This window comes from Mobula hypostoma, chromosome 3, assembly GCF_963921235.1.
Source record: "Mobula hypostoma chromosome 3, sMobHyp1.1, whole genome shotgun sequence".
NCBI classification, from domain to species: Eukaryota; Metazoa; Chordata; class Chondrichthyes; order Myliobatiformes; family Myliobatidae; genus Mobula; species Mobula hypostoma.
Window position 1 is genome coordinate 192,875,417 of NC_086099.1, and position 26,549 is coordinate 192,901,965.

Here is a 26,549-nt window from a genome sequence, read left to right on the forward strand (position 1 = left end):
TCCTTGGTAAGCTAAAGTATAGACAAAATCAAGCTGAATGAACGGTACCTCATATTCTACCTGGGTAGTCTGTAACCCAATGTTTTGATACTGGAGAGGGTTCAAAGGAGGTTCACGAAAATGATTCCGGGATGGAAAAGCTTATGAGGAGCGTTTGATGGCTCTGGGCCTGTACCCACTGGAATCCAGAAAAATGAAGAGGAATCTCATTGAAACCTGTCGAATGTTGAAAGGCCTCGATAGAGTGGGTGTGGAGAGGCTGTTTCCTATGATGGGGGAGTCTAGGACCAGAGGGTACATTCTCAGAATAGAGGGAGGTCCATTTAGAACGGAGGAATTTCCTTAGCCATAGTGGTGAATTTGTGGAACTCAATGCCACAGACAGCTGTGGAGGCCAAGTTATTGGGTATGTTTAAGGGAGAGGTTGATGGATTCTTGATTAGTCAGGGCATGAAGGGATACAGAGAGAAGAAGGCAGGAGATTGAGGCTGAGAGGGAAAATAGATCAACCATGATGTCATGGTGGAGTAGACTCAATGAGCCAAATGGCCTAATTCTGCTCTAAGTTGTATGACTATTGAATTTATCAATTTCAGGTAACCTGCATCCATTGTGTTCATTTCTCTCTCCTGATCTATCCAGATACTGTGAATCCTCTTCTCTCCAATTCTTTCCAAACTTTCTCCTCCTCCTCATTCCATCTATACACTCATACTCAAACCCACTGAGTTCCTCCGGCAATTTGCTCATTTTTTTTGATTGGGCAGTATGCCCTATCCTCTCTCAAGCTCTTATAGTCCTATAATTAATTCAAATAACTTATTAATTAAACTTAGCGCAGGGTGATAACTTTTTGTGGAATATTTTTTTAAAAAATGTTAAGCAAATTTTGAGTCAGCAACATGTCAGTCTAAAAATCTTCATGCTTGAATTCCAGTCCCTGCATGGACGTGTTCATCCTGTCTCTCTGTCCTCTGATCCTCAGATGAATATTGTTTTTTAAATTTTCTTAATCCACCAGCAGCAGCCTTAACTTCAGCTTCCAAGGGCCTGAATTCTGAAATTTTCTTCCTAAAGCAGATCTCCACCTCTCTTAAGATTTTATTTTAATCAGGGATTTCCAACCTGGGGTCCATGGACCCCTTGCTTAATGGCTTTGGTCCATGGCATAAAAAAGGTCGGGAACCCCTGATTTAAATTGATCTCTCAGATTCTGAAGCTGATCACTTGCATTAGGTATTCAGATAAATTTTGCTGGATAAAACCTTTAGAGAGTTTCAAAGGAGAATGTTACAGGGTCATGGATGTGAATTGGAAGTAGAGTTGGTTTATGATTGCCACATGTCCAGAGATAGATGCAGTGTAAAGCTTGTCTTGCAGTTTGTTCATGCAGTTCAGATCATTACAGTGCATTGAGGTAAAAACAATAACAGAATGCAGAATAAAGTGTAACAGCTACAGAGAAAATGCTATGCAGGTAAACAATAAGGTGCAAAACCATGACAGGCTACGTTTGTAGATTGAGAGGTTAAGAGTCCAATTTATCATACTAGGGAACTATTTAATAACTTTATAACTGCAGGGTTGATGTTGTCCTTGAGCCTGGTGGTAAGTTTTTTCAGGATTTTGTACCTTCTGTCCAATGGAGTAGTAGAGAAGAGAAAATGCTCAGGCTGGGTGGAGTCGTTGATTATGCTGTTTACTGATGCGAGGAGACAACAGGAAGAGAGAATTTACAGAATAAAAATCCTTCAAGCACAGGACAGCTACACCAAGTTCTTGGCCTTGCATGGACACCCTAAGTCTCACCCTTGGGCATTCTTTTCCATTCGCTAGTGCATGTCATCCAAAGGGCAGTCTTTTTTTTCTCTTGGATCTGGATAATAGCATTTTCAATCAATGATACATTACAAGACAATACTGTAAATTGTTTAACAATTGTGATCAGTCTGCATCTATGTTTCTTTCAAACGGTTTTTTATTTACTGCAGGTTTTTGCTGGGGAGGTTGCCTTGCCTTATTCAAGGTACTTTCAGATACAAATAATTAAGTCATTTGATTTTGAAGAAGCATCAGTGCATTTATAGTGGTTATAATCAATGTTCTGTCTACTTGTAATGTGAAAAATGCCTCCCTGTAATAAGACTGTATAATATCACAATTCCATGTTCAGACATCCCACCCTGCAAAAACTCATTTCGGGGAGGTAGCGCCATCACCCTTTTCCCCCTCGTACTAATATCCAAAACTATAAATAGCACATAAATGTGGTTAATTGTTTAATCTTGTCTGTAAAAATGTGATTCTAAATATTTCTGAATATTTTCCTAAGAAGGAAGTTCTGTTTTGGGGAGCAATATATAAATAGAAATCAAAAGAAAATGCATTTCAGAGTACCAAAGTGTAACCTTTAAAGTGTAATATTTTGCTAACAGCATTTTTTGTTCTTCAGGATCCATAGGTCACCAGAGGAGATACGATTATTGACCATGAAGCTTCTTTCACTTTGAGAATTTGGTAAGTTTAAGTTTGCATCCTATCACTTGGGGTTGATTACATGATTCTTGCAGATTGAAATTTAGCTCTGGTTTTGCATGGGCAACTTTATTTATTTACTCGGTCTGGATTCCTGCTTTTGCACATACAAAATCTGCAGATGCTGGAAATATGGGGGAGAGTTTGCGGGGGAAATAATACAAAAAGCACTGGAGGAAATCGGTGTGTTAGGTAGCATCTATTTAGGGAAATGGACAGCTGACGCCTTGGATCGAGACTCTTTATCCGGACTAGAAAGAAACGACGAGATGGCCAGTATAAAAAGATGGAAGGAAGGGATCAAGCAAGAGCATTGCTGTGATAGATAGACGCAGATGAAGGGGATTCATAGACAGATGAGGGTAAGAATTATGTCACAAGCTTGGGAGGTGATAGAATGGAAGTGACAAAGTGAAGATATGCAATACGATGGGAGAAGACGGTAGAGGTTAGAATAAAAGGAAAGAGGAGGGGAGGACACCGGTGTCCAAGTCTCCTATGTCCCCAAAATTCTGGTGAAAAATCTCAACAGCTCAACAGCGTCCATAGAAGTGAAGTAGTTAACGTTTTGGCTCAAAGATCATATATCAGAACTGAGAAGGAGAAACGAAATGGGTAGCTTGAAAGCCAGGAAAGATGATGGGTGGAACAAGGAGATTTTGTGATCAGGTGAAATGTAGCCATATATACGTGAAGTTTATGAATTTGGTTCTGAATTTAATTTTTTGAGCCTTGACAGCGTTATGTTGATTCTGGACTCTTGCCTACTAACGTATTGCGCTAAGAGCTGAATATAGTTTTCCAGATGGAGTCCGACCAAGTAAAACGAAAACCCATTCCTTTGTATTCCAGTCCCCCTTCGAAATCACAGGAAACACTTTGAGTATACGTCCTAAGTATCAATTACATTTCAACGCTCAGTTACGTGGTCTCCCAGATCTCCCCGCTCCACCAGATTTCTCAATATTATGACTCAAAATTTAGTGTTCTGAGTTCCTGTGTATAATCTGATAAGGGGCATTTAGATGTTGATGACAGATTAATATAGAAGTATGATTTAATGAATCCCTGCCTATAAAATGTGTGCTCTGACTAAGAATTCCTAAATAGAGTTGTATAGCATAGAAACGGGCCCTTTGCCACAGATTGTTCATGCTGACCATGAAGCCTTTCTGCACTAATCCCATTTTCCAAGATTAGTCCCATATCCCCCCCTAGTCCTTTCCTATTCAAGTACCTGTCCAGACGTCTTTTAGATGTTGTTTTGTATCTGCCTCATCTGTCTCTTCTGGCATCTCATTCCTATTTGGAACAACATACCCTCAGATCACCTTTAAATTCCTCCCCTCCCATCTTAAACGTGTAGTGCTCTTTTAGATTCCCTCCCTCCCACCCTCGGGTGGGTGGGGGGGAAGGCTCTGACTATCTATCCTTACTATTTTATAGACCTCTGAGGTTACCTCATAGTCTCCTATATTCTAATGGGAATAAACCCATCTAATCCAATCTCTTATAAATAAATCCCTGTGCTCCAGGGAACATCCTGGTGAATCTCTTCCACATTCTCTCCATCTCTACACCTGTCCTATGGCGTGGCAACCAGAATTGTTTGCAATATTGCAGTCTGTGCAATATTTTGGACAATTGCAGCATTGCATCTTGACTCTTGAAGTCTTAAGTTGCTATTTTAAGGGAGCTATATACTTGTACCCCAATATTCCTCTATACCTCAACCCTCCTGAGGTCCCCACCACTTACTGTTCTGTATTTGATATCCCAAACGCATTACCAAAATTGCCTAACCAAACATTACCAAAACCACAATTTAAGGAACTATGCCAAAAATAATAAAACAATGAAATAAAATTTGATATACCTGTTGCCAGAATGGATGGATATTCTATTTTCAAACAAAAGCACTGAAAAAGAAACTAAGTTTGTCTTTTTAAAAATTCAACAAACCAAAATTTCCATCTCTCCAAGGTAAGGGGTACATATCATTTTCACTGTGTCAAATTAACTTGTGTACTTGAATGGAAGTTGTAGGGTAATAAGGAATAATTAAGTCATTTGAGCAGTATTGTCTTTTATTGGTGATAAATTCTCTTAAAGTAATGTAGAATCTGGGATTGTTGAGAGAACCTGTGAAGTAGAAGTTGTGTTGAAATCTTAATGATGAAGCAGGTGCGATGGGCCAGTTGACTGACTTGTATACACATTGACTGCTCCAATGATATAGAGTCATTTTCCGCATTCATCCTAAATACCCGTTTTCTGAATGAAAGCTGCCCACCTTTTGGTATTTGCCATGCTTGTCATTTGCAGTTTGAACTCTTTAGACTGGGCATTCCCAAACTTTTCTTGTTGCCATGGACCCCTACTATTAACAGAGGGGTCTGTGGATCTAAGATTGGGAACCCCTGTTTTAGACACAGTATTTCACCTTCATTCCCACCTTACATTTATTTTCAGTTGGATCAATTTTTGCTGTGTTAGGGTTGGTGTGAAGTTGCCACAGGAACGTAATAGAGTTGTGGCGTGAATTCCAGCCCATGCTACAGTTCCCCCATTTTTGAGAGAACAGATATAACCATGTATCCTGTCATGATGGGATTCCACCTCGGAGAGCCTTGAACTGCAGTGCTTTGGGAAGGGCAGATCTAAATGTGCATATGTCACCGAGAGTCTATTCAAATTTCACTGCAAGATGTAGGATGTTGAAGCTTCTAGACATTGAGTAAGTGGAATATTAAATTAGATTACAAAATAATTTATCGCAACAGATTTAGAGAGATTAGGGAAACATTTTGAGAGTGTTTAAAAGTTTTCTAAACACAATTGGTTGAAGACATTTAGAACTTTCAACTTCTTAATTTTACCTAGTATTAGTTTTCCTAACTCAATTGCTTGCTGCGTACTGAAGAATTTTTTCTTGTGCCCACATACTTCAGATTTAAGTTTTGCTTTACTTTGGTTACTAAGTGAACAATACCTTCAGCTGTCACATAAGGCCTCTTTTCAGCATATTTTGTTGTCTCGTAAGGTTGCCAAGTCAAAAGGTAGTTTATGCGGTATGTTTACATCTGAGGAATATGGATTTGAATTGGTCATGAAACTCAGTGAGAGATGCTGTCTGCTCAGTTTTGTTTTCTCTTTTGCCAGTTGAGCACTTTGTTCCAAATTAAGTAAAACCTTGCTATAACTGGTTTATAGTTTTGTCCACTTTACTTACATAATAGAACGAAACAGCTCAGGTTTAGAAACTATAACTTGTTCCTTCTATATGTTTCGGCAGCAAGTGTTCAAACAGTGTTGGCAATAAAGAATAAAGCTGTAGTCTGGGAGTGGTTTGTAACAGCTGATCTGATCTCTCCATTCCAAGGGCTATTTATGGCAGATTAGCTGGTATCAGAGCTCACTGTTCAGTCCATAAAAGGATGGTCCTGTGTGTCATTGGCACATTGCAATTGGCCCTGAATCCTCAGAGGCTGGAATGAATCTATAGTTCTATCTGAAGGACTGACTGGTTTATGATGGACAGACAGTTGGATGGAAGCTCGTGTGTAACTACCACAACATAGCTCTTGCTCCAGTATACTTGGATTTGAAAGCAATTCTTTTTGCATTGGGAAATCTTGTTGGAAATACTTTGGAAATATCGATACAGGATCTAATTAACAAATAATTGTGTTTGTATTGGAAACGTTGAGTCCTCTTGACTGCAGATGAATGCTGCATACATTGCTGCCATACTTGTATTGCAGTGTTAACAGTAAAATCGTTTGTGCTGCCCATTTACCTATAAGGGTTGTTTTTATCTGTCAGAAAACCCGAGGAGCTTGTATTGCAAAGCCTTGGAAAAGTTATTAAGAGCAGCCTGAACTTTATGAAGCTGGTGAATTGACTATCACCCTGAAGTTTTAAACATTTTAAATTTAAACTTTTGAAGAGGAAATCTCATTTCCACTGAAGTAAGTAGGATGTTGTTCAATGGGGTATCTTAAGGAACTGTTAACAGCTGTTTCAGTGAGGTTGTTATTTGATGCTGGAAAAATCTTTTGTTTACCAATGTGTGCATGTCTGTCATTGCTGATCATGTGATGGCTTGAGGTGCTTTTAAGTTTATGAAGGAAAATTGCGTAGGAGCAAACTTTCTCATAGACAGCCGCATTCATTATTTTTAAAAGACGCATTGCTTACTGAATTAAATTTGCCCACTGAATTTAATGGCTGCTCTTTAGATAAATGCTTGGAATGATTATACTCATGATGCATTGAGAGAATTTACCAGTTTTCTTCCTTGTATTTATTGAAAGGTAGTTGCTCTATTTCCAAAGATTATAATTGTTTTTTGTTGGTAAATGAGATCTTCATTACCTAAAAATTTAAAAGCAAGAGCAAACTTTTTGACAAATTGTACTTGAATCAATAGAATTTGGCTTAAGTTATTGTAGACCTTATTGGCCAATGTCCTCATTCGTGCTGCAAACATGCCTTCGGTCGCATGACACAGACCTTTATAGTTACTAATTCAGTGATGCAGCTGGTTGGTCTTGGCTACTTTATTGGATGACCCCTTCCCTGGCTTACTAATAAAGTTGCTATGAATGATTTATGAAACACCTACGTGCAATATCAATTAAATCTGCTGCAGAAAATTATACCCCTCCTCATTGGTATGGAGGATGGCTTTAAATAGTTCAAGGTCCTTGTTCATGAACCTGCAAGGAATTTAACAAGTATTGTTGTACTGGCCCAGTAGATTCAACTCTTGATCTTTTTGTCAACTCTTACATTACAAATTAGAGGTTTAGAAGTTATCTGTACTGAATGTCTTACTTTCTGTGACAATGCACATACTTTTCAGTTGGCATGAAACACACAATACACTAAACATTTATTTACTTTAAACCTTGCAGAGATCAACACCTGTATTGACTTTGAATTTCACCAATAATTCTAATACAAACCTTAATTTCAGTCAGTATCCATGAGCCTCCATATTCAATGAAAATTTGTTTTAATGCTATTTTTATGATCCGCGTTCAGAGATCTAGAACAGAGATCTAGAAATTTGAATGAAATTATACAAGAAATTGGCATGAATACCATGTCCGTTGTTCTCAGCTCAGCATTCAACACAATCATACCTTCAGTTCTAATCAAAAGGTGCCAAAACCTGGGCCCCTACACCTCCCTAACTCAAATAGCTGCATCATGGGCGCTAGCCTCCCCAGCATCCAGGGCACCTTCAGAAGGAGATGCCTGAGAAAGGTGGCTTCCATCATTAAGGACCCTTATCACCCAGAACATGGCCTCATCTCATTGCTGTTATTAAGGAGGAAGGTCAAGAGCCTGAAGACACATACTGAACTCTTCAGGAACAGCTTCTTCACCACCGCCATAAGATTACTGAATGGTCAGTGAATGCATGAACACTTCCTCAGTATTTCCCCTTTTTTGCTATTTAATTTTTTTAGATACTCTTTATTGTAATTTATAGTTTTTATTACTATGTATTGCAATGCACTGCTGCTGCAAAACAACAACTTTCATGACATATGCCAATGATTTTAAACCTGATTCTAATTTTGGCTCTAATTCAATGTATTTTGCTTTGTGAAACACACATGGATGAATTTGTTTTCCTATGCAATAATTTCCATTCCAACTTTTTTTCCCATTGACCTGTTTCTAAAGACTTCCAGCTAAACTGTATGTTAAAATAGATACAGTCTCCAAAATTGTACATGTTGCTTAAAATGTATTTAATATTGTACAATTCTGTAAAAATTTCTAGGCATGTTGCTTTACAGTGAGTGTTTTATTTTAGGGTAATTTGAGCATCACTCGACTGTGTGGTGTTAAGTTATGACACCCAATGTCTTTTTATCTGTTACAACCTGTGGAAGCAACGCCAACTCTTGAAGTTGTGTTTCTAAGTTTAAGTGTCACTGAGCAAAGATATGAAAACATTTGCAGTAGGGGACACCCAGACATTAACACCTTCACCCTTTTACCCATCACCTGGCTATCTATCTTTGATATGATGCCTGTACAGTATTTTGACCTTGGTCCACAACACTTGCACCTTGTGCCTTTGACTACTATAGTCATTAACCTGTTGATTCCGTAACTACTTGACTGGCTATGTTGCGATGCTGTGTGTCACAAGTTAAGAGATATTCATGAGGCAGCTAACTGTTTGCTAAGGATTTGGTCTTGTCATTCCTCAGCCTTGTGATGCTGCAGATTTAATTGTATCTTTCAGTCTGAGAAATTTCTAAATTAATAACCATTGTTTTAGTTCTTGTGTTCATGTTGGAGGTTATTTTGGTTTTGTTACATTGTATCACTCAGGAAGCTAAAGAAAGTCAGTACGTTTCCTTTGACCCTCACCAATTTTATAGATGCACGATACACTCAGACCCCGAATAGCACTGATTCGTTACAACACAGTCATTCAATTCTTTATTGAAATTTTTTAAAGTGGTAAAGGGTCATTCTAAACAACACTTAAAACTTCTCGAGAGTGGCCACTATTACAGTAAGCATTCAGCCAGCCAGTCAGAGCACTCTACATACATTCTGAGCTACTCACAGCCAATTACATATTAGTTCACGCTCTGCCACCCCAACGTGTGTAAACATACTTGCTCCCTCGCCACTTTCCACCCATAATGCCTGGAAAACGGCCTGCAACTTCCATTGCGGGAGTACACCTAAGATGTCTAGGAAAAGCATTAACATGGATGTGAAACTACAAGTGATAGGACGAGTGGAAGCTAGTGAGCGTCAGGTTGATGTTGGCGCCCTCTTCAAAATTGGCTACGTCGACAATCAGAACACCTTATAAAAAATGCAGACGAGAAAAAGCTTCTGCAATAACTACCTCAAAGTTATCATCAACGAAGGTGACTCATTCAAGGAGCCATTTGCTTGAAAAATGCGAAATAGACTAACTATATGGGTGGATAACCAAACACAAAATATGCCCTTAAGCCAGCTGCTGATAATGGAAAAGGCAAGAAGCATCTTCAGTCTTGACTAAGTTGACTAAGACAACTGCGCTGCTCCAAGGTCATTCTTGCTCTCAGTCTTTAGGCTCTACAATGAATCAACCCTTCGCTGGGGCAGGGATGACCCCTCCCAGTGGACTGTTTGTGGTAACTTATTTTTTATTCTTTCTACTTCTCTTCTAATATTTATATCTGCACTTGTAATGCTACTGTGTTGCTGTAATTTCCTTTGGGATCAATAAAGTATCTATCTATCATATCCAAGAAGAAGAAGAAGATACATTGGTAACGTTCACAGCTAGCAGAAGTTGGTTTGATAGATTTAAACAGTATAGTAACCTCCATAGGGTACGTATCTCTGGTAAAGTGGCTTATGCAGAGAGCAAGATGGCCGAGGACTTTCCTACAACACTGAAGGCCACAATCGAAAAGGATGATTAACCTCCCGAGCTTGTCTTCAATATGAATGAGACAGGCCTATTTTGGAAAAAAATGCTGCCTTTAACTTTCATCCCCCAAGAAGACAAACATACATCTGGGTACAAGGCTGAAAAGGACCAATTAACTCTCTTGCTAGGAGGCAATCCTAAAGATGATTTGAAGTTAAAGCCTGTGATTGTGTATCACTTTGAAACACCATGAGGAATGAAAGGCATTTTAAAGTCAAGTCTACCAGGGATTTGGAAATCAATCAAGAAAGACTAGGTGATAATTAATGTTTTCCAAAATTGGGTTGGTTCACGATTTTGTCCAGCAGTGAATCTGTATAGTGAGGAGCATGGCCTTGAACCTAAAGCATTGTTGGTGCTTGATAATGCCCCAGGCCACCCTGAGAATCTGGACACACTTTGGACCTGCATTCCTGTAGAAATGGTTTAACCTTCCACCCAGCACCACTTCATTACTCCAACCAATGGATCAAGGAATAATACTAAAGTTTAAAGCCTACTACCTTCATTGCACATTCAAGCAACTTGTAGAGGAAACAAAAGGTCAAGACAAACAATCCATCAGTCAATTTTGGAAAAGCCACAATGTCATGAAAGCTGTAGATAATAGCAGAGTAGCCTGGGATGAAGTAAGAGGGGTGATTGATAAGTCCGTGGTCTAAGGTAGAAGGAGTCAATTTTAGAAAACCCAGCACATTTATTTTTCAACATAGTCCCCTCCTACATGTACACACTTAGTCCAGCTGTCATGGAGCATACGAATCCCTTCTTTGTAGAAATGGTCCACAGCAGGGGTGATTGATAAGTTCGTGGTCTAAGGTAGAAGGAGATGGGTTATTAACTTCAAACTTTCTGCATTATCACTCAAAGAGTTGAACTGCACGTGCATGTAACGAGAGCGTCTTGGACCTCCAGGTGGTCCACAGCAGGGGTAATTGATAGGTTCATGGCCTAAGATAGAAGGAGATGAGTTACAGCTCTCATTACATGCACGTGCAGTTCTACTCTTTGAAAATGCAGTAAGTTTGAAGTTAATAACTCATCTCCTTCTACCTTGGGCCACAAACTTATCAATCACCCCTGCTGTGGACCACTTCTGGAGGTCCAAGACGCAGACTTCTACGAAGAAGGGATCCGTATGCTCCATGACCGCTGGGCTAAGTGTGTAAATGTAGGAAAAATAAATGTGCTAGGTTTTCTAAAATTGACTCCTTCTACCTTAGGCCACAAACTTATCAATCACCCCTTGTAACTTAAAACTGCATGAACAGAGTGTGGAGGAAGCTATGGCCATAAGCATTCAATGACACCCTAGAATTTCAGGTGAAACCAGTCATCCAAAACATTGTTGAACTGGCCAGTGAAGCAGGATTAGAGGATGTTAATGATGATGATGTTGAAGAGTTACTGCATTCTCATGGTGAGAGCCTTAATAACGAAAAGTTTTGAGAATTGGCAGAGCAAGGTATCTTGGGTGAATCTGACGACGTGGTTGGAGAAGAGGAAGTACCAGCAAGAAACCTCACCACAAAGTTTCTCAGCACTAGCATCACCACGATCTCACAAGTCATTGACCAATAATGACCCTGACTGGGAGCGAAGCAATAAGGCAAAAAGAGATAACTTCCTGCTACCGAGAACTGCTTCATGAGAGGAAACTTGAGAAAATGCAGTCAAATCTCGACGCCCACTTGAAAAAGCCTAATTTAGAGGAGGACCCACAGCCTGGCCCCTCCTCGAAGATGTAACCACCAGCCGCTTCCCTCTGCTGCTGTTGTGATGTGTTGCTGCTCCACTGATATACAGGTTAGGCCTATTTGTGTGTTTGTTACTCCACAAATTACTGTGTGTACATAAAATAATATATCATTTATCTGGGGCACGCATGTCCACTTATATAATGTTATAATGACCCCGCATAGTGCTGATTTACACAGCACTCCTCCTCCGAGGAACTCATCCTCAGCTTTAAACGGGGTCTGAATGTAGAAGGCATCCCATGCAGATGCATCACTGTAGCTGTGCTGCCTGTGACTGCAAGAAACTGCCGAGAATTTGGACACAACGCAATACATCGTGGAAACCAGTTTCCCATCCGTGAACTCTGTGTGCCTCAGTAAAATCGACAACATAATCACAGACTTCCCCGCCCTGGACATTCGCTGCTCCCCCCACCCCCCACCCCTATCCCCAGAAGATACAAAGATGAAAGCATGTACCACCAGGCTCAAGGACAGTTTCTATCCTACTGTTAAGACTCTTGTATGTTTCACTAGTACAATAAGATGGAATCTTGACCTCAGTTTACCTCCTCTTGGCCTTGCAACTTATTGTCTGCCTGTACTATAATTTCTCTGAACAGTAACAGTTTATCCTGCATTCCCTTCTTGTTTTTCCACCAACAACAATGAGACAGAGTATGAAGAGGCAGTAGAAAAGATCAAGGCCCGGTGCCAGGCAAATCACCTCTTCCTTAATGTCAGCAAGGTGGTCATCATCTTCAGGAGAACTCCCACCACTTGCACCGCTTCTTTTTATATCAGTGGCACAGCAGTGGAAACTGCAAGCTGTTCCAAACTCCTAGGACTGCACATCTCGCACAAACTTTCATGGTCCCAGAGCATATCCTACATAATCAAGAAAGCCTCTATTTTCTGAGGAGTCAGAAAAGAACCAGACCGTGCACATCAATACTCCCGACCTTTTATAGTTGTACCCTAGAGAGCATCCTAACAGGCTGCATCACTGCATGATCGTGGGAACTGCACTGCAGTAGACAGAAAGGCTCCACAATGGATAGCCAACCAACATGTCACCAGCACCAGCGTACCTGCTGTCAAGGACATATATCTAGCAAGAGGACAAAGACACCTGCAATATTATGAAGGATCCCTCCCACCCTGCTGATAGACTGTCCCACTCACATCAGGGAAGAGACTACTTGGCATCAATGGCAGGACCACTGACTCAAAAAAAGTTACTTTCCCCAAGCAGCAAGGCTGATCAACACATCCACCCACAAACCCACCCCAGCACCACCACTTTATCGTTTCCTGTCAGCTATCTTATGTACAGACACTCCTGTGCCTATTGTCACTTTATGTACATACATCAATCTGTGAAAAGCTATCTAATGTGTTTATATTTAGTCTGTTTTTTATTATTATGTTCTTTATCTTATTGGGTGGTGTTTTTGTGTTGCATTAGATCCGGAGTAACAATTACTTTGTTGTTCTTCACACCTGTGTATTGGAAATAATATTAAGCAATCTTGAAACTACTACAGGGATATTTAACTTTGCTAGTTAAAACTACAAGTTAAAATTCCCAAATATGGACCTTAAGCAGTAAAGGTTTGCCCTTTCCTGGTTATCTAGCAGCAATCTGAGTGTGATAGTGATCCAAAGCAGAATCAGATTTATTTTAGATCATAAGATCATAAAACATAGGAGCAGAATTAGGCCATTCTGCCTTTCCATCGAGTCTGTTCCACCATTCCATCATGTCTGATCCCGGATTCCACTCAACCCCATACACCTGCCTTCTTACCATATCCTTTGATGCCTGGACCAATCAGGAAACTTATAACTTCCGCCTTAAATATATGTACAAACTTGGTCTCCACCGCAGTCTGTGGCAGAGCATTCCACAGATTCACTACTCTCTGGCTAAAAATAAAACTCCTTCTTACCTCTGTTCTAAAAGGTCACCCCTCATCTTTGAGGCTGTGTCCTCTAGTTCTGGATACCCCGACCATAGGAAACATCCCCTCCACATCCACCCTATCTAGTCCTTTCAACATTCAATAGGTTTCAATGAGATCCCCCTCCCCCCCCCCATATAGGCCCAAAGCTGCCAAACACTCCTCATATGTTAACCCCTTCATTTCCCAGAATCATCCTCGTGAACCTCCTCTGGGCTCTCTCCAATGACAACACATCCTTTCTGAGATATGGGGCCCAAAACTGTTGACAATACTCCCTGTGAGGCCTGACTAATGTTTTATAAAGCCACAGCATTATCTTCTTGCTTTTATATTCTATTCCCCCTGAAATAAATGCCAACATTGCATTTGCCTTCTTTACCACAGACTCAACCTCTGGAGTCCTTGTGCAAGACTCCCAGAAGATTAACTCAAAGTCCCTCTGCACCTCTGATGTTTGAAGCTTCTTCCCATTTAGATAATAGTCCGCACTCTTGTTCCTTTTACCAAAATGTATTATCATACATTTCCCAACACTGTGTTCCATCTGCCATTTTTTTGCCCACATCCTGCTGCAATTGCATTCAGCATTGCCTACCCCTCCACCTATCTTCATATCAACTGCAAACTTTGCCACAAAGCTATCGAATCCATTATCTAAATCATTGAGGAACAATCGAAAAGTAGCGGTCCCAATACTGACTCCTGAGGAACACCACCAGTCGCTGCTGTAGCTGCTGATCAGACTTGCACTATGGCAAGGAGGAATTTTAGACCATTCCTCCATATAAAACTTTTTCAGTTCATCAATATTTCTGGGATAGCTTGCATGAACAACTAACTTCAGGTCATGCTAAAACATCCCAATTGGATTAAAGTCTGGATTCTGAATTGGCCATTCCAAAACACAACTTTTCTTCTTTTTAAACCATTCTATTGTTTGTTTACTCTTGTATGTCTGGTCATTGTCTTGCAGCATTATCCAACTTCTATTAAGCTTCAGGTGATGAACTACTACCCTGACATTCACCTGTAAAATGTCTAGATACAACTTTGAATTCACTGTTCCCTCACTAGTTGCAAGCTGTCCAGCCCCTGAGGTGGTAAAGCAGCCCCAAATCATGATGCTCCTTCCACCATGCTTCACAGTTGGGAGGAGGTTTTGGGTGGGGGTATGCGGTGTCCCTTTTCCTTCAAATGTAGTAGTGTGTTTTCTGCCAAAAAGTTCAACTTTTCTCTCATCTGTCCACAGAACATTGCCCCAGTAGTGCGCTGGAACATCCAGGTGGTCTTTTGCAAACTTGAGATGTGCGGCAATGTTTTTTGTTGGAGAGCAGCGGTTTTCTCTGGGGTGTCCTTCCACGAACACCATTCTTGTTCAGTGGCTTTCTTATAGTGGACACATGAATAGAGACTTCTCGAGATTTCTGAAGGTCTTTTGCTGTTACCCTTGACTACTTTTTTTAAATCTCCTTCAACATTGTTGCATTGTGCTCTTGGTGTGATCTTTGCAGGATGCCCACTCTTGGGGAGAGTAGCAACGGTACTGTTTCCTCCATTTGTAGACAATTTCTCTTTCTGTAAACTTAGAAATGCTTTTGTAGCCTTTTCCAACTTCATGCATCTCTACAATTCTTCCAAGGTCCTCTGAAAGTTATTTTGATTGAGGCATGATGAACATAAACAGGTCTTTCTTGAGAAGAGCAGGCTCTGTCAGTAAGCTGACTTGGTGTGTCTTTTTTATAGGGCAGGACACCTCTACAACTCTCATCTCTCGGGATCAATAAAGTACATCTATCTATCTATCATTGATTGGAACACCCGACTCCAAATCGCTTTTGTAGAAAGCATTACCCCAGAGGTTCACATACTTTTTTGAACCTAGATTGAGATTGTTTAAATGATGAGAAGGTGTACAATTATTTGTGTGTTATTAGTTTAGGCAGATTGCATTTGTCTATTATTGTAACTTGAATGAAGATCAAACCACATTTTATGAGTAATTGATGCAGAAATTCAGGTATTTGCAAAGGGTTCGCAAAATTTTTTTCTTGCAACTATAAATGTAAAATTAACATCTGCACGTGTGTTGTGCATCATAGTATTTGAAATGCATAAATTCAAAATCAGATGAAATACAATTACAAGTATTTTTGATTTTCAAAGTATTTTTGAATAAAAGCCATTTTAACTTTTTAATAAGATTCTGAAATCTTCTTTCTCCAGTGATGTTTGTTCTACCTGGTTAATTATCGCCTGTTCTCAGTTATTGTCCTTTGACTTACATTTGGCGTTGGAAAATTTATTGATGTACTCAGTTAAATTGGAGCTGGATGTGGATGAACCTAATGAGGTCATTCAAGCTCCTCCTTTTCTCTGGGTCGCCCATGTAGCTGCATGTAACTTTAAAACAAAAATTAAATATATACATACTTAAGCTGTTGCTACTAATCATTCTTATGTTATAGCAGACGTACTTTACCAATTGTTTTAATGTTAACTTATAATTAAAGTATTTTAATTTATGACACCTTGTATTCCCAGTGCTCAAATACACTTCATTGTTATCATTAATGAGCAAATATATAATTCATGATGCAGAACTAACTGCTTCTCAAGGCCAAAGACTACAGATTGGCCCAGATTCAGAAGACAGATGATTTTTTTCCAGCAGGATGTATCCTAGTTTCTGCTTGTGATTATGTGCTTTGAGATTGTGTTCTGTTAAAAGTGCTTTTTCATCCTGAAGGATTGTTTGGTAAATTGCAGCGGCGTGGTAGCGAAGTGGTTAGCAGCACAGTGCTTTGCAGTGTCAACGACCCAAGTTCAGTTCCTGCGGCGGTCTGTGAGGAGTTTGTTTGGTATCCAGTGACTGCTCTGGTTTCCTCCCACAGTCTAAAGACACATCAGTTAGTAGGTTAATTGTTCATTGTAAGTTAGGGTAGTATTAAATCGGGGCAATGCTGAGAGGTGCAGCTTGAAGGGCTGAAAGAGCCTTCTCTGCACTGTATCTCAATAAATAAATAAATGAAGCTCTCGTTCCTGTAACGGTTTCATCAAAACACTTGAGCTTACCGTCATAAAATTTCCTTCCATATTACTCTTGTAACTGTTCAATCATTCAGGTGCTACATTCTTCAGATGTTAACCTATTCACTGAAACCATAGTACAGGTTGGCAGAAACATTAGTAGAGGTAGTGTGTTTTGTTATTTTTAAACTCCTCATAATTGGATCTCTTTCAAAACGAAGAATTTTTAAACTAAGGCAGACTGAAGACATTAAGGTGTTATTGTGTTCAAATGTACAGGGCTATTGATGCCCCCTGAGTACTGTGTACTGTGATGGTCTCTGTATCTGGGAAAGTTGTTGTGGTTGTGGATGGACTTCAGAGATCATCAGATATATTCCTAGAAGTGCAAGACTAATATAGGAAATGATATTGAGTCATTTAAGAGTGTATTCACTAGTTTAGAAGAATGAGAAACCTACAAATTTCTAAGACAGGTTAGACATGGAAAGGATATTTCCGATGGTAGAAAGTCCAAGAACATCAGTCTCATTTAAACATAGTAAGCCATTTAAGACTGAGACCTCACTTCTCCAAGAGAGTGATGAACCTGTGGAGAACTCCACCACAGAAAATAATTGAAGCCACATCAGTAAATGTATTCATGAAGACTTTGTGAACCTTGGAGGTTAGAGTGGCAGTGATATTGGAAGAAATCGGGAGTAAGGGTACTGCATTTGGATAATCAGCCAGGAGCATTTTGAATAGCAGTGTAAACTTCAAGGGTTGAATAACTACAAACCCCATTTCCAGAGAAGTTGGGATATTTTCCAAAATACAATAAAAACAAAAATCTGTGATATGTTAATTCACATGAACCTTTATTTACCTGACAAAAGTACAAAGAAAAGACTTTCAATAGTTTTATTGACCAACTTAATTGTATTTTGTAAATATACACAAATTTACAATTTGATGGCTGCAACACACTCAACAAAAGTTGGGACAGAGTTAAAATAAGATTGAAAAGTGCACAGAATATTCAAGTAACACCGGTTTGGAAGACTCCACATTAGGCAGGCTAATTGGTAGCAGGTGAGGTATCATGACTGGGTGTAAAAGTAGCGTCCATCAAAGGCTCAGTCTTTGCAAGCAAGGATGGGTCGTGGCTCACCCCTTTGTGCCAAAATTCGTGAGAGAATTGTTAGTCAGTTCAAAAGGAACATTTCTCAACGTAAGATTGCAGAGAATTTAGGTCATTCAACTTCTACAGTACATAATATTGTGAAAAGATTCAGAGAATTCAGAGACATCTCAGTGCGTAAAGGGAAAGGTCGGAAACCACCGTTGAATGCGCGTGATCTTCGAGCCCTCAGGCGGCACTGCCTAAGAAACCGTCAAGCTACTGTGACAATTATAGCCATCTAGGCTCGGGAGTACTTCGGAAAACCATTGTCACTCAACACAGTACGTCGCTGCATCCAGAAATGCAACTTGAAACTATTACGCAAGGAGGAAGCCATACATCAACTCTATGCAGAAACGCCAGCGAGTTCTCTGGGCCCGAGCTCATCTCAGATGGACCGAAAGACTGTGGAACTGTGTGCTGTGGTCAGATGAGTCCACATTTCAGCTAGTTTTCAGAAAAAATGGGCGTCGAGTTCTCCTTGCCAAAGATGAAAATGAGCATCCAGATTGTTATCAGCGAAAGGTGCAAAAGCCAGCACCTGTGATGGTATGGGGGTGCATCAGTGCCCACGGCATGGGTGAGTTGCATGTATGTGAAGGTACCATTGACTCTGAGGCGTATATTAGGATTTTAGAGAGACATATGTTGCCATCAAGGCGACGTCTCTTCCCGGGACGTCCATGCTTATTTCAGCAGGACAATGCCAGACCACATTCTGCACGGGCTACAACAGCGTGGCTTTGTAGACACAGAGTGCGTGTGCTTGACTGGCCTGCTGCCAGTCCAGATCTATCTCCTATTGAAAATGTATGGCGCATCATGAAGAGGAGAATCAGACAACGGAGACCACGGACTGTTGAGCAGTTGAAGTCTTATATCAAACAAGAATGGACAAAATTTCCAGTTGCAAATCTACTACAATTAGTATCCTCAGTTCCAAAACGATTAAAAAGTGTTATTAAAAGGAAAGGTGATGTAACACAATGGTAAACATGCCTCTGTCCCAACTTTTGTTGAGTGTGTTGCAGCCATCAAATTCTAAATTTGTGTATGTTTACAAAGTACAATTAAGTTGGTCAGTAAAGCTATTGAAAATCTTTTCTTTGTACTTTTGTCAGTTAAATAAAGGTTCACGTAAATTAACATATGACAGATTTTTGTTTTTATTGCATTTTGGAAAATATCCCAACTTTTCCGGAAAAGGGGTTTGTACTTCTCAGCATTCCCAATGTAGAGTCACAGGCCTTTTGTATTTAGTTATTTCACTATATAGAACTGTACTCGGGGAGAAAAACTGCTTCTAAGTCGACTTTTAAATGGCTAATTTGTAATCATTGTTACTTATTTTATTAACTAACTACATGGGTGAGATCCAATGCTAAGCTTTAAGCCTGGTAGGTGCTGAGGCTACCACATAGCTACACTAAATGAAAATAGAGACTTTTTTTGTCTTTTGTCTTTTCCATAAGGAGGCAAAACAAAGACATTGCACATCACTGCAAGGACACAGCAGTTCTCTTCTCTGTGCTTCAGGTGCAAATTATTGCATCGAATTATGGTGGGAAACAGTTCCAGTTCTTGTTCTGTCTGCTCCAGTGGCACCAAGGTTTTGTTGTTGGACAGATTTGGTTTGAATCTAGTTTTCTCTGGTCTGTATAGTTAAAAAAAAACAAGATTAACAGTAGGCATCTTGTAGTCTTGTCAAAATAATTCATTGCAGATTATTTAGGATGCTCAGTGAAGAATTGAAGTCAGAATGTTTTTATTTGGATAGAATTTATAACATGAAATTGAATTCGTTTTTCAAATAAGTTGTTATCAGTCATTAAGAATGCAATATTGTGTAACTGCACAAATATTTGAATGCTACATTTACTGTAAGAATTGGTTTTCTAGTTCATTATATTCTGTTAATCTGAAGTAACATTTGGGGAGGGGTACGTCGACTCAGACCATGAGGGGCCTGCGTCGGGCATTTTCATGTCTTACAGGGCACAGATTGGAAGTCTGTGTGGGGCACCACTCCTCGCACAGACACTAGAGCAATGTGTGATGCAGGTGCCTTGCTCAAGGACACAAACAGGATGCCACAGCACCAAAGTGATAAAAATCTAATTGGTTGTTTAGACAGCTGGACAGCTGTAGGAGTAGATTATCAAAGTTCAAAGTAAATTTATTATCAATGTACATATGTCACCATCTAGAACCCTGAGATTCATTTTCTTGTGGTCATAAACAGTAAATCCAAGATACACAATAGAATCAATGAACGCCCGACAGGGCTGACAACCAATGTGCAAAATATAAACAAACTGCAAATACTAAAAGAAATAACAATAACTAAACAAGCAATAAATATCGAGAGCATGAGATGAAGAGCCCTTGAAAGTGAGTCCATAGTTTGTGGGAACAGTTCAGTTCAGTGATGGGGCGACTGAAGTTGACTGAAGTTATCCCCTGATAGCAGGGAGGCAACAGCTGTTCCAGAACCTGCTGGTGCAGGTCCTGAGGTTCCTGTACCTCCTCCCTGATGGCAGCAGTGAGAAGAGAACACGGCCTGGGTGGTTGCGGGGTGGGGAGGGGGAATCCTTGATGGATGCTTCTTTCCTGCAACAGTTCTTCATGTAGATGTGCTGGGGAATGCACTGGGCCATGTCCACTACTACTTGTAGGGTTTTCTGTTCAAGGGCATTGGTTTTCCATACCAGGCCATGATGCACCCAGTCAATACACTCTCCACCACACATCCATGTTTTAGATGACATGTCGAATCTTTGCAAACCTCTAAGTACTCTCCAGTGCTGGAAACCCAGTTGATCCTCAAGCCAGGCATCTTGGCTTACTACTTTGAATTTTATTGAATAGTACCTGATTTTTCTATTAACTGTTCAAATGAGGACTTGAAAGTAGTTGCTTAAAATATATTTTCTGAACCCTGCTCGGTAAAATTTGTTATAATAAGTGAAATAAGAAACAGTTGAAAGATTTACTAATTTGGTTTCCCATTCATATTATTCCCATTACCCTCTAATGTTCCATAAAATTGCAGCAATCCAGCAGTGTCCTTTAAAATAAATCTGTATTGGCTTCGAGTCTGTAATCTTTGGCATCTCTTCCTTCATCTTTCATCTTGGCAAAGGCACATCAGAGCCATCAGGTTGGATTTGATAATGTTTTTGGAAAGAGTTTTGCTGCAGAAGGGGCATGTACATCTTTTGATGCATTGTTTTCATGTGCCCCAGCCTCGTATCACTTTGTCAGATCCTGGGATAACAATTAAAAGTTTTTGTCTAAAATGACAGGATCTTGCTGTCATTTTAGCTCAGAGAGCAGATTAAACCTGCTGCCTTGCTATGTAACTTTGGAGAGCAGTCATTTTCTTCCCACTCTCCTGACAATTGAGCTTGCCATCATTTTGTAAAATGTTTCAAAATAAAAGTTCTTGGAATTGAGTTTGAAGTAACTTAAATCTTCTACACTTCAGAAGCTGTAGTTTAGATGGTTTTGAGATGTTGGATGAGAAAAAGATGTACATTGCAGAGCCCTTGGAGGCTTGTAGAAGTGATTTAGGAACCGGGTATCTCGCATGTTTCTTTCTGGTTAATATTCCTCCGCCAAATAAATATAGTAGATGAATGACCTTCTTATGGCTGTTTGGCGAATACTGCCGTGTGCAGAGTAGCTACTGACTACTGTCACCAGAATAAGTATGCAATTGTTCAGCTGCCAACTGTCGTCCTTGAGGCAAAGGTCTTGGGATAAGCTTGCTGGGGAGTACACTGATTTCAAACAATGTTCCCGAAACCATATGACAAGACCTATTATATAGGAATTGATAGCGGATGAAACTTCAGTAGGAAATGGAATTTAACCTTGACATATTCCCCACACTTTGTGTGAAATGCGATGATTTATTGCACTAGGTATCGTAAATTACATAAAAGCTCAAATTATTTCGGGTGAAGTGTGATTGAATTAATACCTTGGACTCCAGTGCATTTGCTCTTTGTAGTGAAAGGAAACTAACCATTGTCTGATAAGCATAATCAGGGTGACATTGGTAAAATGATAATTACTCAGATGATAATGGCTTGCTTGAGTTTGCATTGTCACCATGTCAATTTCCTTTCAGATGTAAATTAACGGGGATGGTAACACAGAGAAATGGCTCACATAAGAGCTCTTAGATTTTCAAGCAATGGTACCTGATTTTTTTATTTTTTTATTTATAATAAATTGTAGTGGGAGCTAAAAGTGAATGACTTTACAACAGGAATTCTGCAGATGCTGAAGTGAATGACTTTGTCATTTTTATTTAAAACTATCCCAGTGATAAAAGTCTTTTTTTAAGAACTTTACAAATGGCTGAAAAATGGCAGATGGAGTTTAATACAGACAAGTGTGAGGTATTGCACTTTGGAAGGACAAACCAAGGTAGAACATACAGGGTTAATGGTAAGGCACTGAGGAGTGCAGTGGAACAGAGGGATCTGGGAATACAGATACAAAATTCCCTAAAAGTGGTGTCACAGGTAGATAGGGTCGTAAAGAGAGCTTTTGGTACATTGGCCTTTATTAATCAAAGTATTGAGTATAAGAGCTGGAACGTTATGATGAGGTTGTATAAGGCATTGGTGAGGCTGAATCTGGAGTATTGTGTTCAGTTTTGGTCACCAAATTACAGGAAGGATATTAATAAGGTTGAGAGAGTGCAGAGAAGGTTTACGAGGATGTTGCCGGGACTTGAGAAACTCAGTGACAGAGAAAGGTTAAATAGGTTAGGACTTTATTCCCTGGAGCGTAGAAGAATGAGGGGAGATTTGATAGAGGTATATAAAATTCTGATGGGTATAGATAGAGTGAATGCAAGCAGGCTCTTTCCACCGAGGCAAGGGGAGAAAAAAAAACAGAGGATATGGGTTAAGGGTGAAGGGGGAAAAGTTTAAAGGGAACATTAGGGGGGGCTTCTTCACACAGAGAGTGGTGGGAGTATGGAATGAGTTGCCAGACGAGGTGGTAAATGCGGGTTCTTTTCTAACATTTAAGAATAAATTGGACAGATACGTGGATGGGAGGTGTAGGGAGGAATATGGTCTGTGTGCAGGTCAGTGGGACTAGGCAGAAAATGATTCGGCACAGCCAAGAAGGGCCAAAAGGCCTGTTTCTGTGCTGTAGTTTTTCTATGGTTTCTAAATGCAGCTCAGCATTGAGAGAATCAGAATACAGTAGTTTGCTCAGATTAGTTTATTATCATATACACCGGGGTGCAATTAAATTTCTTGATCCCGTGAAGATCAGAGCTTCAGTGTACATGTATAGAAAATACAACCATTAATTCAGCAACAAATGCAGACAACAGAAAGTACAGGGGATTGTTTCAAAGACAGTTGTGCACTCTGAGGCAGGGCAATAAGAAATGCTATATTGACAACAGAATAACCAAGAGAGGGGGAATTAAGAGAGCAAGACTGTGGCAGTATCACAAATCCTGTCAGTGGTCATGGAACAGGCAAACTGCTGGAAGGACTCGGCAGGTCAGGCAGCATCTACCCAAAAGAATAACCAGTCAGCTTTTTGGGCTGAGACCCTTCTCAATTCCTGTTGCTTTGGATTTCCAGCATCTGTAGACTTGCTTGTGCTAGTGGTCATGAAAGCTCATATGGCATTACTCTTGAAAAGCTGGCGATACGTGTTGCATACAGAAAGTACTTCACAGCACTCGAGTTTGGCTGTGACAAGAGATTAGCAGGAAGACAGTAGAAGTGATTTGAGGATATTCGCAAAGTCTCCCTGAAGTTAATGTCTCCACTGACAAGCAAGATTCCCAGCCCACGATTGATCAAAGAACATCCAGGGTGGCCTTGAGAATGCTTAGTCTAGGGAACAGCTTTTTCCCCTCTTCCATCAGATTTCTGAATGGTCCATCAACATTACCTTCCTTTTCCTTTAAAGCATTTTTATTGTAATTTATTGGTTATGCCCGTACCATACTGCTGACCCAAACAACACCTTTCATGCCTCATGACAGTGTCGATAAACCCAAATTTGATTCTTTGTTAGGAGCATGTTGCAACCTAGTTGACAGATGGATCACACATTTTTTATACAGTCCTCAACCCCAAAACAATCAAAAACCTCTTGCCCAACCACTGACAGAACTTTCAGATCCCACGCTGCACTCATCAGCTATCTCAGAATCCACAGAATTGGAGCGGAAGCAAATCCTTCTCAAAGCTGAGAGAAGTAAGAGATTCCAAAGACAAACAGAAGAATTATCCAGCATACTTATTAATATTTCTTCAGTAAACATTGCACACTATTGGCTAATTTGACTAATGTCACATTGGTTGCTGCATTTTCTGAATCAACAATTATATGTAACGTTCAGTTCGATTGGCTCGTATATGTCTAGGGAAATCCCACCCAGCACCCGTCTCAACACTCCCCACAGGGTCAGTTGCCGCTCGAATCAAGCCCAAAAATCAATCATCAGCCAGCACACCCAGTAAATTTTACCAAGTACACGTTATAGATATTACTAATTCTATGACATTAATATAAATTCGATACAGAAAGGGAAGTAATGAAAAAAAAGGCGCCAACACTTATCAAAGTCCAAGTTCTTTGCGCGCAATCGTTGGAGCTCAATCGATTCCTGACGACCACCCGAATCCTGTCGACTCACGGCTCGGGACCACCCGGAGTGATCGACCGGAACCTTTCCGCACGTTCACCGTCCTCCTCGTCTCTCCTCCGACTCCTCGCCAAAACCCCCGTCCACCGTCCTCCCCGTCTCTCCTCCAACTCCCCGCCAAAAACCCCCGCACGTCCACCATCCTTCCCGTCTCTCCTCCGACTCCCCGTCAAAAACCCCGTCTCTCCTCCGACTCCCCGCCAAAAACCCCTGTCCACCATCATATGATACAGCATGGTATCCGAAAACAAAACGATACATGACCATCCATTGGTTAATAGCACCCTGCTATCTCTAATAACCCAAGCAACTGTCTAGTTAGAGACTTTCTCAGCGTTCCCCAGTATAACATAATAAAAGAAGCCATTTTGAATTAAACAAAAAAAGAAAGACCCCGTACATATATAATTTTGGACAACTTGAAACGTATCTAAAAGGAACTATATAAATGCAAGTCTTTTCTGTTTATAGTTGCTTGCTTTAAGTTTTCATATCAATAGTAATATAGTTGGTGATGAAGAATTGATGTGTTCTCACAAAACTCTCTCATATTTCTTACACTGGAAGTTATCATTGAACTACAATTTATGGAACATTTTCATTGTTAGGTAGACATAACCTAGTCAAGCAAAATCCCATTGTAACAAGGGTTCCCAACCTTTTTTATGTCATGGACCAAACCATTATGCACTGGGTCCGTGGACGCCAGGTTGTGAACCCCTGGATAGATTCATTCCCTTCTGCTGGTTTCTTGGATATCTCCAACATAAACCCTGGTTACGTCCTTTACCACTGACAGACCAGACTCCCCAAAGGTGGTAACAGAGTGGCAGCAGTTTTTGTTTTCTAGGAGTCCCCAACGTTGACTTTAAATTTCACCAGTTCTTGTGATGCCTGGTGAAACATGGGCAAAGAAACCTGCTAATTATCATCTACTAACCTCCACTCAGTGGATGAATAATACTCTTCAACTTGAAAGAAGCAGTAGGGGTAATCAAAGTCAATCCATTGTCAAAGTATATTGCACTATCACCATGGTAACCAAGGTGGACAGAGGACAGATATAACCACTCAAAGGTGGGTATCTGTTGGAGTTCAACCAGGTTGCTATCCATCACAATCTGGGACCTCATGACACACCATATACCTATCTACAAGTGCACACAATATACCCAACTGCAAGCAGTAGTATGAAATATGTTAGTGATTCCACAGTTAACAGTTCTTTTGGTGTTTTGTTATGCTACATCAGTTATAAATAAATGGTGATGAGAAATTAAAAGGCTGCTGAAAACTGTGGGAAGCTCCATAGAGAGGAGTTTATGAACATGATAGTGGAGCCCAGAAACTAAGTACCAAAGGAACGAAAAGGGTTTGCATCTATTTTCAGCCAGTGATCAATGATAGGATCTTGAGATCCTATCATTGTGTTCTCCATTTCGTAAACAAGCCAAATTCAGTTCACTTGATACAATATCAAGGGGTTACTGCATCTGCTGCACCAAGCAATCGGCCCTATCTCCCATTTGTGCTTGCTAGAAGTAACTGCAGTCCTAGATAAGACGTCTTGTAGAGTAAAACTGAACTAGACACTCGTTCTCTGTCCGCTTCATCGTGGCCCTTACATTTTACTTGTCTACCTGCACTGCACTTTCCCTTTAACTGTAGTCCAATTTTCTGCATTCTGTTCTGGTTTTCTTTTGTATCACCTCCATGTACTTACGTTTGAAATTATATCTGGGAAGTGTGCAAACAAAAGATTTTCACTGTATCTCTGTTCACGCGACAATAATGATTTCCAAATTAAATTTGCCGAAGAAAATTAGTACAACTTTGGTTTAAAAATGTCATTCTGATACAATGAGATTTATTCTCTTACATAGAAATCACATTAGCTTCAACTCATTAATAAATTGAATCTGTTAGCATTTACTGTCAATTGTTTCTTGTC

At 40.1% G+C, this 26,549-nt stretch overlaps 1 protein-coding gene across 18 annotated transcripts in view; it reads left to right on the forward strand.

Annotated features, from left to right (window-relative positions):
• The window catches only part of svila (supervillin a), a 268,368-nt gene that overhangs the window by 72,670 nt on the left and 169,149 nt on the right, over positions 1–26,549 (forward strand). For 15 of the 18 annotated variants that reach the window (XM_063044309.1, XM_063044320.1, XM_063044308.1 and 12 more), the window contains one exon: positions 2,453–2,517. The gene's annotated coding sequence lies outside the window, so the exon portion shown is untranslated. Of the gene's footprint in view, positions 1–2,452; positions 2,518–6,064; positions 6,507–26,549 lie in introns of those variants that run through there. The other 3 variants (XM_063044311.1, XM_063044318.1, XM_063044322.1) reach the window with 1 other exon arrangement.